At 29.9% G+C, this 19,979-nt stretch overlaps 1 protein-coding gene across 10 annotated transcripts in view; it reads left to right on the top strand.

Annotated features, from left to right (window-relative positions):
- The window catches only part of LOC129947223 (supervillin), a 513,320-nt gene that overhangs the window by 227,916 nt on the left and 265,425 nt on the right, over positions 1–19,979 (top strand). The window lies entirely within an intron of this gene.

Here is a 19,979-nt window from a genome sequence, read left to right as displayed (position 1 = left end):
TCTAAGCTTAGCTAAAGCTTAAATGTAGAGTAGGTGAATATGGTGGAAAAATATTTAAGCAAACAACATAAATATTTTATGCACATGACGAACGGGAGTGAAATTGTCAGGGTTTTGGAAGGATGTTGAAGGAGGATGTAAAGTATAAACATGCATAATGCTCTTATAGAAGATCTTAAGCTGTTCTGGTTTTTTTTTTAAATGGCGCGATGAATAAAGTAGAAATGGGACATGGTTTCTGAAATGTTTCTTATGGAATTTATTGGTATAACAATAATTGTTTGAAGATTAAGACAATACAGTATTTGCTAATTGAGCAATATTTGTTTTGAATTAAACCACCTCTGAGCACAACAGCAATTTCTTATAATGGACATAGTCGTAGAATTTTCAATTGTAACCAAAGCAACTTATTTAGAATTTACCGGCAATACAGCTTTTGTTCTTATGTTTTTTCTTACTTACTTTTGTCAACAAGAAAATATTAAGCTTCAAAATTTGATTTTTTAAAGGAGGGAAAAAAATAAGTTGTTAGTTTTATCTGTTAATGTTTATACACCTACCGAAAGTTGCAGAAATTAACTTTTGATATTGAAAAAAAGAGTTTTTTGAATGAAATTGGACATATTTTCGATTAGGACTAATTTATATCTCTAAGATTTCTGAGAATTCTGATAGGACAGAAGAAATAAAAATAAACAGTGGTTGTTCAGATATTCAAATAAGATTTTTTTTAATTTGGTTAATGTTTATTTTTAAAAACTCAGAGATTTCTTAGAAATATACACAAAATTGCTCGTTTGTCGTGCTGTCACAACTTTAGAAGAGAATTGTTTTGATTCGATTTCTCAAGTAATCCTTTATGCAAAAGTCAAAAAATAGGAAACGAAATGAAAAGTTAATTTGATTTCTTAGTGAGAATGAATAGTTAATTCTGGCTATATTTAACTGAGAAAATTCTCAATAGGCTTAGAAATATGAACTGGTTAATTGTCTTTCTATTTTAATTGTGCAATGAATTAGATTTCGCAGAATTTTGGTAGCAAAAACAAACTTTTTGTTTATATTTCGGAGAATAAGAATGTCTTTGATTTCGAAAATGAAATCAGGCCGTTATTGAATTGATGTAGTGTCAGAAATCTTGAAGTGCAGTGTTCATGTGTTGAAATCAAGTGTGACAGCTGAAAAAATTTGGAGTTTTGACATTTCATGATTGAAGAAATGTTTTGATATTCTTTGATGGAGAAATTGAATATCTGATTTCTGAACGACGAAAAATTATATTGCAGTAGATCATCAAGGAAAAAGTAGTTTCGCATCCTTCCAAAATCTGACACTGTATAGTATCCTCGGAATCGAGTGAAATAAAATCGAATTTTAAATTAAAAATAGAGTGATATTATTGTTTTAAAGGTTCTATCTTTCTATCATTTTTATAAATTGGAATATGCTCGAAATCACTTTAAGTGAAATAAAAGCAACTGAAATAATATCACATTAGTCTATACAAATGTTTGCGTTATTATCATAATTCAAACCAATTTTCATTTTGAATCGATTTCAAATTTATTTCAAGTGAAAGTGAAATTTCAAAACTATTTGGTTATGTTGATTTCTTTCAATTTCAACTCAGAACCTTAAACGCTGATTTTGATCAAAAACACAAGAAAAGGTAACCGGAATAATATCGAAATCAAATACTTTCGGTTCCTAGTCAACTGTTTTTCTCTAATTGTCTTGTTTTTTGAAATAATTCTTTGACGTTAGGCAAATGATGATTTTGAGAAGTTAGAAACTGTTCACAAAGATTAAGGAATTTAAAAAGGAAAACCCGTTGATTGCAAAAAGAAATTTCGTTAAACCAAATTAAAACCTAAAATGCAATTTTTGGACTTAAGACTTTCTTACCTAACGCCAAAGAATTAACATTTTATTTTTATAGTATTTTTTGGAGAAATTTATACAATCTCATTTTTGTATGGTACCAAAACTTTCAAGGATTGTTTTACTTTCTATTCACTTCCAATAATCGATTCGTCAAAATTTGTCAAAGGTTCCTAAAACCAAAATCCATCGTATTAAGAAGGGAACCTCCGTTTGTGTACACTTGGTACCACTTTTTTATCGGCATTTATGTACATCTCTAGAACGTAGAAAAGCATATCAACTTCAATGTCTTTTAGAGGTAATAACATCCACATGTGCAGAAATGACTTCCGTACTTATTAAAAAAATGGTATAAATTTGCCTAACCTCTAAGGCAACTGATAAGTAGACAAATTTAGAAATGTGTGTACAAAATTTCACAATTTAAAGCATCGACTTTTGCCAATTAAAATTTAAACTAACTTATTAATACAAATTTTAGGAAACGCACATTATAGTTTTCTGTAGGTAAGGGTGATTATATTTCTTTACAAGAGCGTTTGTCGAATTGTCTTAAGGAAAAGGCATGTTCCTGGCAATTGAAATATATTTTCCGTATTTCTGAGTTTAGTTTGGTTCACGATGGGAGCAACAAATGCGAAGAGTATCATCAAGGTGGGAGTCTGATAATGTCGAACGTATTTGTTCTTCAAAAAATTCATTTTTGAGAAAGATGATTTGCATATGTGTGTCGAGCCAAACGAAGTAACCATGTTGGTAGCTAGTTTTTTTTGCAATTTTGATATTTTTCTGGAACATGCTTACCTCAAAATTCTTCAGTGGATGTAAATATTTGCATCTATCTTCTTGAAGGTCATTTAATAATTCAGCCACTTCAGTCCATTCTGCTACTGCAGTCACTACAAAAGGCAATTTGAGGAATTGAGATAGCTTCCCAATTTCTGCAAAATATTTAATCTGATAGCAAATTAGATTTTAAGATCGGATAGAAAGTTTAAAATCACTGCAATGTCTTCTTCTTCAGAGTTTTTCCTTTTATATTCAAGAATTGTTGGGAAATGAATTAATTCTTTTTTCGGAATTTTTTTTTCGAAAACATCCAGCTTACGACGAAAAGCGGACCCGCTTTGTATTAAATACATCTTTTAAAAAAGCCAAAGCTAGTACAATTGCGCTCTTTTGTTATGTTTTTTAAGTGCTTCCGTCGTATCCAAGGTTTGGAAGAAGGAGATAACTTGATCTTTAATCTTCCAGAAACGTGCAATAATATGACCGTAACTTAGGCAACGAATATTGTTGTGCTGCAGTAAGTCCGAATACGCCGAATTTTGTATGGAAACGTTTTTAAACACGAAAAATTATAAAAAATCGATATCAGTAAGACTGACAAATGATGATAAAAAAGTTTCAAACGCACTTACTTGTGTGTTAGAGAATCATTTTTCGCCTGTTGCTGACCGCTAGATTAGAGCATTGATCTTTAAAATAGTTGTGTCGCCAATACCCTGGTGAAGGAATTGCTTCGTGTCTTAATTTCTTTGGCCAACTCTAGAAAGTTTGAGAAACTTTTATGTTCGATCTTTCTACAGTAATTCATGGAAAAACTTATCCTAAGTCTCGAAACTTCTCTCTACTAGTTTAACTTTGTAGATCATCCCCAGGTTATACCATAAAAGAGTCAATGGTTTCCAAGTGAAAATGAAACTGATAATTTTTCTACAAAAAATACTATCAAAATCTGGTATCTTGAATATTTGAAAACAAATAAAGATACTGACTCATTTTATCATTCATTGTTAGCTTTTGGTAAGATTTTTAGAAAAATACTTTTTTTTTTACAAAAATACCGCTGAATTAGTTTAACCTGTTAGCCCCTTTACCCCGAGAAAAAACTGCTTAAAGTTCTTTAAAAAACCATTTGACTTATTTCAAAAATAGTATAATTTTTAAAAGAACCAATTATAAATGATCAATGTGAGCATCGTTAACCATTTGTAATTCATATTTTAAAAAGTTGATGGCGGATGAAATAACTCAATTATCTACTTCTAGTAAAAATGTCGAAAAACATATTGAAACTAAAAATACAAACAAAAATAATCCAAATAATATTGAAATAAATGTCTCTTATTTTAGAAGACATTAATAAACAATTCTGCGGATAGTAGCTGAAATTTTGGCGAAATTTTAACATTATTCCCACTGAATCGTCTCATGTTTTGTTGAGTTCATATTGAAGCTAATTGAAAATAACTTGGGATTAAAAATAATCACAGCGAATCAGAGAAATTCTGAGGAAATATAGTTTTTGAAATTTCTTAGAACTCAATTACGAAATCTTACACCACACATGACAAGAATTTTATTCTTTACATTCTATGAGAGGTAATGTTTCACTATTAAGTAGACGTGTCGTATAGAAGACTTTAACAAGATGATATAACTGAAAACGATAATAAAATAAATCATTTATCAAACTCGACTTAAATGAACTTATAAAGTAGAGTTTGCTATCAGTTTTTTTTAATTATTTTGCTGAACCTAAAGTTCAAATAAAATAAACCTCAATCAAAGCCCAGATTACGTGAATCAATGTAAAGTACATATTCTTTAAATACTCTCTCGACTCGTATTAAAAAAGAAAATTTTCAAACCCATTTCAATTCAACGAGTACGAAGTACTTAATGATTTTTATTTTTGTTGTATGTTTCTTAATAGGCTTAACTTTCTTATAGCCAATCTATTTAAATAAAAAATATATAAATACACACGAGTATATTTTTGTAACAATCGAACGTAATTGAATGAGAGTCTTTTTGCGTTTTAAATTACAAAGCTTTATGGCTTGAGGGGCTTACATAGAATATTTATGTTATGTAGATATGAATATGGATAAGGTTCCCATCATTTCCATTGTTAAGACTTTAGAGAACCATTTCTGACACCTTCTAAAACATATTTATGATGTGTGAAGTAAAATGATGATGAGAAAATTTAAGAGAACGTCAAATTATTGTTTACACAACTCATCAAATTTACTTAATGAAAGTTTACCATAAATATTGATTCAATTTGTTGTTAAGTTTTGATGATGTTGGGTATGATGTAGAATCAATGGAATTTAGGGCTGGGGTTTTATTTTTAAATATGAAAAAAATAAAATACTGAAAAAAAATTGTTATAAAGTGAATGTTATTTCACTTTTTAAGGCCATTCTTTTGAAAGAATTATTCTAGAAATATTTCCAGCCTTAATGTTCTGAATCGAAAGTTCAATAATATTTCCATAATGCTGCTATTTTGGGCTAGCAAAAATGGTGGCATTACAACTTGCAAAGAATCTGGTCCTTCCGACTTAGAACTCTCAACTTTTAATAGATGTTATTACTCGTGTAGGATGATGGAGGGGACCTACAATTTTATGCCGGATTAAGTACGCTTTTTAGAAAGAAATTAAATCTTGGCACCTTAATAATTTCCGTTAAGAGGTATTACCCGTGAAACAACTTTTAAGGTCGCACAGACAGATCTTGAGCCAAAACCTCTGGCATGACAGTCTCACGCACAATACAGGGTGCACTTAAGCAACTGGGTCTATCGCGGATAAAATTTGGTGACTCACAATGTTTTCGTATTTCGAAATTTTGGAAAATTATTATGACATTTTCGTTACGTAATCCCTTGAAAATTGCCTATGTAAAATTTTATTTTTAAAAGACCACTCTTACGATTTTCGAAAGAAAAAATTCACAATTTGGAAGCGTCGTTCTGGTATTAAAAGATTCGTGATTACTGAATAGAAATGTCAAAACAGTTTGACATTTTTAAAAGCTATCGAAATTTGGTATGATGTTAAAAAACACCCTTCCGCTTGTGATTTTGATAAATTTCAGAAATAAGTCTTCATTTTTTTTAAGATGAGATTGCGATTGAGTGAAAACCAAATTTCAGAAGGTTCAAATTGTAGGACTTCTGGTGACTTAATAAATTCCTTAGAATATATATCACAATGAATGTGAATTTCAAATTTCAAAACTCGCCCTTAAAGTAAATACAAATTTCAAGTGTCAAACATTTTTTAAAAATATTTTTAAACGATTCCACATTCACTTGACAATTTCATTGACTTATTTTTCTGTAAAATACCAGAAAATCACTGTTCTCTTTTTTTCTTAAATAAATATTTTTATTTTTCATAGTCACAAGTCTTATCACATTGTAAATCAAAATACCGCTTTTCATACCTGTTTAAAGTGTTTACATTTCAATTGATGTTCGATTAAATCAAATATTTATCTTCAAAATATATTCCCTCACTTTCCTTGTCTTTTATATAGATATTGATTTATTTTTCAATTAATTTAATTTTAAAATAAGTAAAGTTGCATTTACCTCTGGTTTACTATATAAAACATTTCTCTCTCAATGAGAAACATAGATATTTTATTTTAAATTGGAATGCAATGCAATCTAATTATATAGTTAAACAAACCTATCGAATCTGACATGACATTCATTCATTCGATAGACAATCTGAAGAAAAGATACAAGACTAAAATTCTTTGAAAGTCTTACACAGTTTTATACATAAAAGCGCTATTACAAGCGGTGGTATCGAAATAATTATTTACACTGAAAGAAAACATGAGAAGAATTATGAATTTTTAAATAAACCCTTCAAAATAATAACATTTTTGTTATAATCCAAATTTTGATCTAAGAAATTTCAAAAAGCATCAATCAATAATTCAATTTTAATGTTTTTGGGCGTGTTCAATTCAATTTGTTTTAAAAAGCTGTCAATTGACTTTTGTTACAAGATTTTTGCATTTTTGCAAAGATTTTACCAAATGCTAACAAACATTTTTTTAAACATTAAAAAAGTTTAAAATATTTAGCTTTATTCGTTCTGGATTGCATTTTACATTCGCGTAGTACGGCTTAAGAACGAATCTATGTACTTGACAGTATGAGCGAAGTTAGGCTAAAGGGTACAATGACCAGTATTTTTTGAGGCTTGAGTGTTACATTAAAATTGGTTATGTTTCCGTTAAAGTAACGATACAAAAGGGTGTTCAATAATGTAAAGATTGAACGATGATATCATCATTAAAAAATTTGAAAACTCTACGTTCAAAATTATCCAAGAGACTTAAGTAAACTGCATTAGCACAAGTCCAGAGTTGGACATTTTAGTCAAGCTTTAAACGTTTATTAGTATTTTAGATAATATTCCGAAGAAAAGGGATAAAAATGTCTTGCATTGCCTTAGGAAACCCTAACATCTAGCTACATTTTTGGGGACTTCTTGTGTGTGATCCTTACACGAGCGGTGAAGAAAGTTACTCATACCCAGAATTTCAATGTTTTCAGTGCTTCTTGATGAAAGTGTCACTCATGAATACGAGCAAAAACAGCATTGGGTTTTCGATGCAATAAATTTAATCGATTCTTAATTTTCTATTTACGATGCTGTTTAATGGGCTTATTATGCGTTATGCCTTTTTAAAACATCTGAAAAAACACCTGGAAAGCAGGGTTGTGAATTTAAAAACGAATATAAAAAACAAGCTAAGAGAACTACCTTGAGAGAATATAGGTAAAGAAAAGAGAGCTAAAGAAAAAAGAGTGTAGTAGACAAAACAGAGCCCTGGGGCACACCACTATTTGTTTTCTGCTTACAAGACTTGACTTCATCTCTTAACATTTACATTAAACGATATGAATTCTAATCCAAAGAAGGAGGGATATATACAAAACAACATTTTTTTGAGAAGATAGCCTGAAGCCAAACTCTATGAAGTGTTCTTGAAATATTAAGTCCCATTATATTAATTCTCCAAAATGATGTAAAGATTTGCTCCGATTACTGATGGATTTATTGCTACGAAGCCGTACTTCGGGTCATTAAGAAGCTTTCGATCTTCGAGATATTTCTTGAGCTGATATTTATTCAGTACCCTTGGAAAAAGGGGCATAAGTGCGATCCATCGATAGTTCGAGGGAGGGAGCGGGGGTTGGAATTCGCCTTCTTGGGTACAAGCTGCGTTATATAAGAACTATATTCGTACAAATATTTCGAACTCGAGATTTTAATCCAATATGACATTAAGATTAGCAGTACCCGTGGCATGATGGTTAGTGCGTTGCGAGGAATTGACATGAAAAAGTGCTTTCTCAAATTAGCCGTTCAGATTCGGACTAAAAATCGTAGGTCCCTTCCATTCCTGACAACAGTACTCGCACACAGGAATGGTTGAGAGTTGTAAGTCACTAGGCCCTGGTTCACAACGAACTGTTGCGCTACCCCATTTAATTTAATTTTATTTGACATTAAGATTGTAAAGAAGTAAAAAAAAGTGGGTCTGTCTTTCGGACTGTTCTCGCCCCTAAACCCTGAGCCATTATGTCGATTGATTTCAAACTTGGAAATGTTGATTTTGAACTAATTCTCGTAAGGCGTTTTTCTTTTGTTTAACACCAATAATAATAATTATTCGCATTCAAATGGTTTGGTCAAGAATCGAATTAATTTTTTTTTTTCAAAAATCCACCCACTAATTTTTTAGTGAACTCTTTTTTTTTTGTCATATAGGAATGTATTTTTTTGTTCCTCCAGAAGGGTTTTCACAACAGAACCTTTATTTTGTTTTAACTTTGTTTTTTTAGGAAATAACTACACAAGATCTTATAATGTCTGTGTATTATTTGGTGTTCAAAAATTCTCTTTTTCATTCGCATCTTGTTAAAATAATTAAGTTTGATAGCTTTAAAACGTGTCAAGATTTTGAAATGAAATTCGGTAAAACAACATATTTTAAAATAAGCATTAATGAACTACATACCAAAAATCTTTCTAAACAAACTTTCGTTATTTCAAATTGCTTTTGGAAAATAAACCCTTTGGCTCGTTTCGCACTACACGGTTTTCATTGTACGGCAAAAAACCGGACGGCTTAAACCGGATCGATAGCTAATTACACATTATACGGTTTTAACCATACGGTAAAGCACGATATATGCAGGGTTCATGTGGTTAGTATACTTTTTCACAAGTATTGAAGTGGCTGATCGAACTCTGCCGCACGAAGAAAATCGTACGATGTAAAAACATGCATTTCGTCACTTTCGTCACTAAGCTTATCGCACCGTCCGGCTGCCGTATTCTATAGTGAAAGAAGACGGTTGCTACAAGGCGCGGCGCCGGCATTTTGCGTGACCGTATAATATGAAAGCGTATATGCTCTTCTTCGCGCCTCTAACAAAATGTCGCCGTCCGGTTTTTTGCCGTGCGGTCAAGCCCGTGTAATGTGAAACGAGCCTTTGGAGTTTTTGGAACCGTCGAAAAATATTTAAATATTCAGTTTTTCGAATGGAAAGTTAAAAATAATTTATTGGTTAAACTTAATTATAATTTAAAAATTGGGACTAAAAATTGTTTTCCAAAAAAATCACACTTTCAAAAAATAAAATTAGTTTAAATTAGTTTTAATACAAATATTTTTTATTATTTGTCTTTTTGTAATAACTATTTTAATATTGATGTTAAAAACGATAAATATAAAAGTTCTAAATCGATGTTTTTCGGTCAGTGTACGTACAAAATGATACTTAGTAACTTGTAAAAAACAGAAATAAATTGACCCACAATCATGTTTGTTTTTTTATTATTTAAATACAAATTTCTATTTATTATCTTATCGAGTGCATTTCATCATTTTATATCAAAACACAGCAACAGCACTGCCATGGTCAAAATGTTGAGTAGTGTTTTCAAAGAAGACCCAAATCCTACCTCCTACCGTGCTACCGATAGATAATTAAAAATGCATATTTCAAAAACACAATTTCTAGTTTACTTTTTTTCAATTTAAATTTTCATTTAAAAATATAAACTTTTCACCCATAGTCTTGAATTTTTGTGTAGAACAAATTTTTTTCATTTTTCTTCTCCTGTGTTTAGATTTAGAAAATAAAATAAATTATATGTGTATACGCGCAATTTTGTGTCAGATATTAATTTTGGCTTCGGAATACAATCATTTTTATTTTATGATAATAATATTTGGCATCAAAATTATTGTCAGAAATTTGTTTTTGGCATCTTTTTATCTTTTTAACTTTATCCTGATGATTTTGTGCAATTTGTATAAATTAGATTGATGTTGACGATGAAATTCGCTGCCAAAAACATCATCATCATCATAATCAAAATACACAAAAGAACAACAACAAAAAATATAAACAAATAAAAATTTACATTTGTACGTAAATAGTTCGACACGCGGTTCATTTATTTATTTTTATTATAAAATTTTTGAATATATTTTACGAGTGTTTCTGTTTGTTTGTTCTTCATTATTTCATTTAAGATTCTGTGCATCGTTAGGCGTGTTATTTGAAATATTCCTAAGGCAGTTAATTTTATTGAATATCTAGTTAAATGAAAATAAACAAATAAAATTTATATAAATTTAAAATTCTTGTTGCATTTTCAAACGCAGTAATATTGAAGTGAAGAATACGAAAAATATGCGTATATGTGAGTTGGTTTAAAGTTTTCTTAATACTTTTCAAAATTAGTATTCATACGAAAGTGTTGATGAATTGAAAATTTAAATAAGGAAATGAGGTTGTTTAGTTGCATTTTTGTATATTTTAAGTATCGTGAGTAAGTAGACATCAGGTAAAATGTATTGAGAGTCATTTGAAAATCTTCCAAGTTTAATTTAGACAGAGAGTCATTACAGAATTTTAAGTTGTTGTCAGATATAGAAGTAGGTGCCCTTGACAAATGTTATTACTAGTTTTAAGTGGCGCTATAAAAACGGTGTGGAGTGAATTTTAAACCAAAAAGAAATATTTTTATTGATGATAAATTTATAATCGTCAGTAAAATTCTTCGATAAAGAGCCGTTGAGGAATGTGATGTGCTCAGCTTTTGACCTTAAAACAGTCAAAAAAAATTTCAATCCAGAACATTAATGTTCATCTTCTGCGCGTTTATTGTTTCTGTTTGCATTAATTGGCTTTATATAGTAAGGGGCTTCCTTTACGGCTACGATTATTGCAAAAATACATAATTAAAGAAACTTAAAATTTTTCGAATTAAACAATTATGCAAAGAAGAAATTTAAATAAATTTCATCCTTGAAAAATACTACAAAAAGAAACAAAAAATCGCATTTTAAAAAAATTAATGAAAGTTCGAAAATTTGGTATCCAATATCTGTTAAAAACTTTTTCCAAATGTTGAGTTCTTATTGATTTTTTTTTAAATGAGAACATTTTTGTCACTGCATAAATATTTTTGTAAAGTAAGAAATTTTAAACTTTTGACTGAATTTCTGTTTGTAATCATTTTGTTTTTCATTTTGTGTGGATGCAGAAAAAAACGTTCAAAATAGGTAAATCACAAGATTTCGGTGGAAAATTGTGTTGAAGAAAAATGGGGATTTAATAGTGATTTAAGTCTACGAACTGTGACAATTTAATTTCGTAATGTCTTTTTTTCGTAAATGAAGAACTCACTTGTAATTACAGCTTGAATATTTTGACGCTTGTTAAAAACATTGACTTTATATCGAAATATCCTAGATAAGTTTAGTAATTCAATTTTTATTTTTCTATAAGATGTTTATAGGATCAAGCAATTGACAACGACTTAACACAAATTTTATTAAAATTAGGTGATTTTTTCAACCGCAAAACCAATTTTCTTAGATTCATGATTCATAGTCCATAATTGTATTCTTATTTTATTTCTATGAATAAACTTTTCTAAATAAATTAAATGGAGTATGATAAATTTTGAGGAAAGTGATGATAAAAATCACCTTACTTCGAAAAAAATTTGATAAAGCTAAATATTGTGGTATAGTTTTATTTGTCCACACAAAACATGGCCTACTCTATGTGTTTTTAAAAAAATATATAGTTTTTGAGCAACTTGAAAAATGTGTTCTTGATCCCCTTTAACCCCCTCCCTTTATTTTTTTTTCCTCCAGTCCAAAATATGAAAACTTTTTCGTGAGTGTTAAGGATGTATAAGTCTCTTCTTCCATCAATTCTTTATTAAAATGTATTTAAACTAATTTATTAAAATATTGGAAAGTTTCACTGAAAAAATATTTGACACAAAATTAGTTTTTTAATAAATTTAGTCTCTTCTACCAACTAAACAGTTTGTATTCCTACAAAACAAAACAAAGAAATTAAAAATATTCATTCAACAAATATTGAAAGATATTAAAATATTATAGAGAATTTTTCGAGAATTAGTGTGATTTTATCAGTCCAGTAATTCGTTGCACAAAACTGAAAACAACGTAATAATTATGCTGTGATGTAATTCTCTCTAAAAACATAACTACAAACCTGGTACGTTGGGCGTGTTCGCACTTTTAATATTGCATTGATATTTAAGGTGACATCCCAGTGTGAACTTTGGAAATATTGGTGATTTTCTGGAATTTCATTTTGAAATAAAAGAACTAAAGAATTTTTCTTTAAACTCAAAATAAACTAGGCTTTATTTAGCTTGTATTCCACAATTTGTTCATGTTAAAATATTGACTTATGCACTGTCGTCGGAGAGGCAACACAAATCATCTCAACAGCTCCATTATTCCAGACGAAGAAGAAAATGAAACTGACAAAAAACGTCTGTAAACTGAAAGATACTTCTTGTACTGAAAAAAATAAATATCTAACAAAATGGCGTTCTTTATAAAGAAAAAATCAGTTTTTGTTTGCCTAAAAAATGTTCGTATTTCTAATACCAAATCGTTAAATTTTACTCAATCAAACGTATTCCAAGCCATTCTAAAATTAATATTTATTCAAAAGTAAAAACTGAGTTCAAACTTCAAGTCCATTAAAATTATGAATGTCATTAAAAAGAAGATGTTTACAGATTTCATTATTTCGTTCACTTCGAAGGCTACCATTTTCTGTTAAAGATATACTGTCTTGAAATTTTCAAAGAATTTTCTTGAAAATAAAAACTATTTCAAAAAAAATGTGTATACGAATGTTGCACTGGATTTGCTTCTTAATGAAAATCCCAATATTTTATTGTATATTACGTAAGACTATCATGCTAGAGCTCTTGATTTCAATCCCTGTCTATACCGATAAAGTTTACTTTTTTCACGAGAACTGCCGCTTTCGAGGAATTGACATGTTTCCAAGAGTAATTGTGCTTTCTCAAATTAGCTCTTCAAATTCGTCATAAAATTATAGGTCTCCTGCACATATGAATAGTAAATAGCCCAGTTCTCTACTATCTGCTGCTAAGCCTAATTTTTGTATTTTCCTATAAATTTATCAGAATAAATAAATTACAAAGTCCCGAAAACTTAAAACACTTCTTATTTAATAGTTATGGGCCTTTTTTAATAATCTCTTCTTCGTTGAATTTATCACTAGCCTCAATAAGGAGCATGATAATTGAAATCTTGGAAACATTCACGGAAATATAACTGAACAGATTTTGTTTTATTAGATGAGGTTTGGAACTCCACTATCATCTAGAATTAGCTTCTCTCTTCACTCTTAGACTTTATTTGTAATACTTGATGACCACTGAAAATATAAGAGTCATCAAGAAATAGAAATTCTACGGAAAACAGTGAATTATTTACAAAAATATAACAACAACTACCAAATCGAATGATATCAATAAATTAAAAAGTAATTTGTAACATTAGATTGATAAAACACAAAAACTTTTTCTCTCTAGAAACATTACTACACTGGGTGTAAACGCACTTTTATTATTTCATGGATATTTCCGTGTCAACACTTTAAAGTTTGGTGATTTTCCAATTTTGTTTAGAAAATGTAATATATATTTTGCTATAAAAATATTCCATAATATTTTTGTTCATCGTTAGATAAAAAACCGTTTTTTGTTTCCCTATAAAATGCTTGTATTTTGAATGATATATTGTCAACTTATTTTCATACAGTCAAAAATGTTTTTAAACATCGTAAACTCATTCAAAAATACTCAGTTCAAATTTTTAAGTGGATTGAATAAATAATATAATTTGATTTGTTTATAATATCAGCGAAATTAGAAAAAATCTAATTTCGAAAACAATAGGTCTAACGTATTTCGTATTTCAGTCTTTCGTTTGTTACCATAGAACAGTCTGTAGAAAGAAATTAGGAAGTCAAGAAATGTTCAGTAAATTGTCTTTAAAATATGTTGTGTAGACATATTCCCTTTATAAATGTGGTCCTAACGTTTTCTAAGCTTTTATAAAACTGCATTCAAATTCAGAAGTCGAAAAAATTACTAAGAAAACATTTTTTACTTCGAACCCATCTTTCTCATAATTTGGCTGATTTTCGATTTGGTTTTAGCGCAATAAGAACATTCTACAATCAAACATTTGTTAAAAATATAAAATGAAAAACTCGTAAAATAAAATTTTTAAAGGATTTTGATATTTTTCAGTTTAATCCATAAGAAAATTGAGTTTTTAAGACATTATTTAAATTGTTTTTAAAATTGTTGGTAATAATTGCATTCTTTTCTAATTTCAAAAATAATTTAAGCACTTTACTGAAAATCTTTCGTTTCGAAATAATTGCGATTCGTTATTTTCTTGCCCCCATGAAAGATTTATGCACAATTCTATTACTTTTAGTTCAATTTTAAATTCTGCAAAGGTAATTGTTCAAAACTAAAACAATCTATTTTAGTTTTCATCTACTTTAAAGAAAAAATCTAAAAATCAACTTTTTAACGGTTTGGCTATTTTCAGAACACGCACCATTTATTCCTCTGTTCCGTCCGAGATGGTGTTTTGTTCTTTTCCTTTCATCCGCTACCCGTAACTTGCCACAAATCACACACACACTACAACAACAAAAACATAATGTGCAATGTCAATGTTCTGAAAACATAAAATCACTCTTTTCCTCTGATGCTGCCTCTTTTCTGTTCTTTTACATTCGTATACACTCAAAAATAATTCAACTCAATTAAATCTTCTACCAACTCGTTAACGTAAACTCAATGTGAGATCACTGATCTAGGAATTAAAAAATACAAATTTGTTTTTGTTGTGTTTTAAATTAAATTTGTTGTTTTCTTTTTGTTGCTGCGTATGAAAGTTATTTGGCCTAGTTTTTTTTTAGTTTTTTCTACAACAACATTTTTAATGCTTCGGTGGCCATTTCTGTCATGACGAGTACCGGATCCGGTACATGATGGCCACCATTGCGCACCGATCACACCACATCCGCGCCGCGCCGCCATTTGTTAATGAAATTGAATTAAGTGTTCTAATTTAAACACTAAAATAAAATTCTCATGATCGATGGCACTTCAACTTGACATTTAACACGAGATCAATACTCGAAATATTCGAAAAACGAAAACAAAATTACATAAAATGTTTTTATTGGAAACTCGAATCCAAATTAATTGAAATTCATTTTACATTAAACAAATTTAAGAAAAAGCAATAAAATAAAAATTCTTTGTTGTTCTTTGTGGGGTTATAAACAATTCCCATTAAAAAAAAGAACAACAAATTATTTAAAAAATCACTTTCAATTTAATTTGACCAAGGTTGCGGTCGGCGCGGTGGCGAGAAGCGTGGCGTGCTTCCATTTAGCTTCCATCCAAAAAAGGTGTTGATTAATTTGATCGTAAAACTTTTTGATTAATATCTGAAATTTTATTTTCATTTTTCGAAATAAATGTGAAATAAAAATACTCATCCATCAGAAGTCGTTGTTTTTATTTATTTTTTGAAAGAAGCACGAGCCCTAAAATTATTATTATTATTATTGCGGTTTAAACTAAATTTTTAAATCTTTTATAAAAGTTGAAACAAAAAATTGAACTTTTCTATTTATGTAGTTGATGGCGTCAGTCATTCATTCAAATTTGATTTGATTTGTTTTCTTCTGCAGTTTCGAAATTTTTGTTTTTGTTGTTAATATTATTAAATTTAATTTAAGGTTATGACAACATACAATGAAATGATTTTTCAACCCAAAAAAATTCAAACAGATAATGAAAAATATAAAATTTTTATTTTTATGTGTAATTAAATTTTAATATTTGAGATTTAATTTAATCTCGCATTGAATAAGTTCAAATACTTTGTCTTTTATTTTTATTGACAATTTCTATGAATAGACAAATATGTGTGAAGTGCAGTAAACAAAATGCATTTGTTAATATAATTTATTTATAAAATGTTATTGATCTGTTTATTTTTTCCTTTATTATCAATAAATTGTGTGCGCGTTTAAAGTATTATATATAAATAAATGGAATTAAACTGAATACCACATACCCAAATTTGTTTTGGGTTTTATTACAAAACACTTGGAATAAGCTTAAGGAAGCTCGTAGCCTTTATCTCATTGGCGAGCTCAGCTTTAGAAAAATGCCTCTTTTACTTAATTTACTTTTAAAAACATATTTTGTGTTGTTTTTATTTTAATTGTTAAAAATTCCCACAAATTTATTGTTAATTACTTTTCAATTGATGTTTATGGTGTTTGATGCTTTTTATGTAAATAAAACAGTTTTTTGTTTAAGCAAATTTATTATTTTAGTTTAATTTTTCAGGATTTTTCCTTTTTTGAGTTTTCAAATATTTTTGCAGAATTATTTTTAATTTAGGGCTTTTTTACTTACGATTTCCGAGCAACAATGATATAATTGACTGTGTTTCTCCATGAATAAGTTAACAGAGGATTGTAGTTAAAGTGTCTTCTTTTAAGAGTTTGAGAACTCCAAAATTATTACAAGACCTAAAATATTGATGGAAAACTGTTTTCTTGTTGGCATTTATATTTAACTTTCATGTGGAAGTTATTGAAGTCGATCAGATTTGTCAAATTGTAAATTTTGACATTTCTCGACGTTTCAGAGTTTCTAGAATCTAACAGCCGTTTCACACCAAATTTAAAACCGGGTTTTCGGCAAAATGTTTTCGAAAACCCGAAAATCCATCACACCGAACATTTACACGTTTTCATTTGACATTTAACTTTGTTTAATGCCGGCTGTCAAATTTTGTATTTTTGGGAGTAAAAAGCTATGACTATTTCTTCTTCTAAAATTATTTGTGAAAATAAAATGAATTCTAATGAAACCGAATGACTTTCGATATACTCTGCAATGAAATAAGGATCTGGAAATGCAAGATACAAACTTTAGCCTTATGTATGTAGGTACTTATCAAGTTGATTTTCAGGAAGGCAAAGATCTATACGAGATCCAAAGGAACGAATGGGATCCCGTCATTGAGTGGTTTAACAAACGTTTCGAAATGAACTTACAAAAAACTACCAGCATATCACCAACCAACACCGTCTCGGAAGCGGTAAAATGAAAATATCCAAGTACTTCCTTTCACACCGTGAAGATGTTCTATATGGTATGTATTCTCTCAAGATTCAATTTTTTGAGAATTCTTGAAGTGCAAACGTTCTTCTAATTATTTGTCTTAGCCATCGACACCCTTAAGTCGATAATCTTTTCCTGTGCTGTGATACAGCAGCATATCAGCGCAGACAAGGTCGAACACTAGTTCGTCTCGAAGAAGAGTTTCAACTGAAGTTCAAGAGACGGGTGGAATGGGCTGACGGCATGAACCAACCAGAACTAGAACCTCACTTGGATGCAGCTATCCTTTGTTCACTTCAACCGGTCCGAACAATTCACTAAGGAGAAGCTAATTGTCTAGAAAACATATCATAGAAAATCCAACAAACAAAACTGTTGCAATAAAAATTAATTTTATTTAAAACTTTTTCTTCTTCTTTCACAACAAATTCAATCCAAAAAACTGAGCTTATGACTATTGCTTCTGTTGGCCAAATGTGCCTTCAGTATCGCCATATATTGTGGACGTCTGAGCAACTTATAGGCGGGGTTGAGAAGATTCTGAACGATTTCGTGTAGGTCTTTATTGCCGGAGCAGAAAAGGTCAATTCCTAGTTCCAGATTCGTATCAAAATCACATTCATCCAGAGCAATCACTGAAGCTCTTTGGCTTCTTCCTTTGAGAACTCGCCTGACTTGTCCAAAGCACTGAGGATCTTATTAATGTTGGCATCTCTGTCCATCGAGGAGCGATAGCCCACTGTTGTGGTTTTATTCACTGCAACAACGATTCCCACATTGTGTAATGTTTTGGCGCAAATGTTCCTAACCCGCTGCTACTTAGCCTCCACCAGAGATTTTTTTTCATACTTATTCTCCTCTACAAATTAACTTATCACCTTTCTCATATCTCACAAACCCTTGTGATTACCGGAAAGTCTTTCTATAGGTAGTAAGCAAAAGCGTCGAACATATTTGTGGCGACGAGTTCGAAAACGCATCCCTTGGAAACTTCATTACGAACTATGAGCAAGTCTTCCTTGTCCTTGGGGTCGTGAATTCCGGTTTCTCGCTTAACAAAGAGCGTTTGAAACTCTGGAGGTTCATAAAAGGACCGCCAGTGCCGAAAATAGTCACCGGGGCTTATATTCTCGACGTTATATAAAAATATTACTTACCTCGACCAAATTTATTTCAAAATGAAATATTTGTTTTTACAGCAGCCAACAGCTGTTTTGGTTGCATTAATTTGAGCGTTGAATGTTTCAAAAGGTTTGTTTGTTTAGTTCAAATTTGAATTGCTACTAGTTTTCGAGAGGTTTTATATAAAACTTATGGTTTACGAAAACTTGTGGTTTACCAAAATTGTATGGGAAAACTTGAGTTTCCGATGTAGGTTCTATGCGAAATGTTTTGGACTTGGTGTGAAAAGCCTATAACCCTATGGATGTGAGAAACTCAATAAGGACTTCGGGATACCTTTTTAAATAGATTTTGGTTTTACTGAATATGGCATCCAGATATTTTTTTTTTTAAACTTAAAGGGTGTTTTTTATACTGAAGCTATTAAGAATAAATAGCTCTAACCTGTTCCTACATAAACAAATCCGGTTTTAAAATTGGAATCAGAAAATTTATTTTTTAAATTGACATAAAATTTACTTTATTCAAAAGGTATTCTTCTGGCATTGTAATTTAATTTAGATTTTTGATTCAAACGCTTAGCTTAGACATATTCTAATCTGGAGGACCAATTTTCGGTATTAGGTCTTTTCACCAAAACCTTTTCTTTCTTTTCACCCAAATAAGACATTTAAGTGGGCATTATTACAGAATATTTGAGCGTTAAATTAATAAAATTTTAACTAAATAGAATCATTCCCCAATATATGAAGAATTTAACCTAACCCAAAAAATCGTTCTAATTTTTTTTTTTAAATATTATAAAATTTTAAAATATTATAACGCCCAAATTACTAATTTAAATATCGTCTTCTGTTTCAACATTTCAGAATTCTGACAAAAGTCTTGTTTATTTTATCGCCCAAATGCAAAAATTAGATGAAAAAACTTCAGACCGTTCAAAAACTCGGAACGTCAAGAAAGTTTTGGCCTTACTTCACTATTAAAAAACGGGATAAGGCCAATTTTCAAAGTGAAATAAAAAGAAATGGTTTGCATGCTAGCAGCCAGCATTTTTCCAAGAATGTTTAGAGTATTTAAATATAAACAACGAAATATGTATGATGGCATGAATGCCCCATGCAACCACCCTCCTTGGGATTACTATAGGATTTTGGATATTTGTGCCTTGTGAGGTTTTTTTTTAGTGATATTTCTTAGGACGTTTATTTTTTTGGACTTTATGTCGTTGTGTGGTAAGAGATAAGAAACGACAAAAATTATAACCGTCATGAGACCGGAATTCAAAATAAAAAATATTTTTGGGCAAAATGACAACTAACAATTTATATTCAAAATTTATTTAAACGTTACGAGATTCGCTTTGTAAATTTTAGCGATTTTTTTTCCGTTACTTTTTAGGCTTTGTGACCATTTTGGGCTTTTAAACATTTTAGGATTTCGGCGTTATGGTTTTAGATTAAAAGACCTAATGCCCAGTTTTTGATTACTTAATCCAACATTTGTGGCGATAGATCCGCAATAAAATGACTTCAATTGGGTCAATCGTTTCAAGCTCATCAGAGTATATTTGCGACTTCACATC

Source organism: Eupeodes corollae, chromosome 2 (assembly GCF_945859685.1).
Source record: "Eupeodes corollae chromosome 2, idEupCoro1.1, whole genome shotgun sequence".
Lineage (NCBI taxonomy): Eukaryota > Metazoa > Arthropoda > Insecta > Diptera > Syrphidae > Eupeodes > Eupeodes corollae.
The sequence above is the reverse complement of the archived record's forward strand: the minus strand, read 5'-3'. Positions and strand labels throughout refer to the sequence as shown.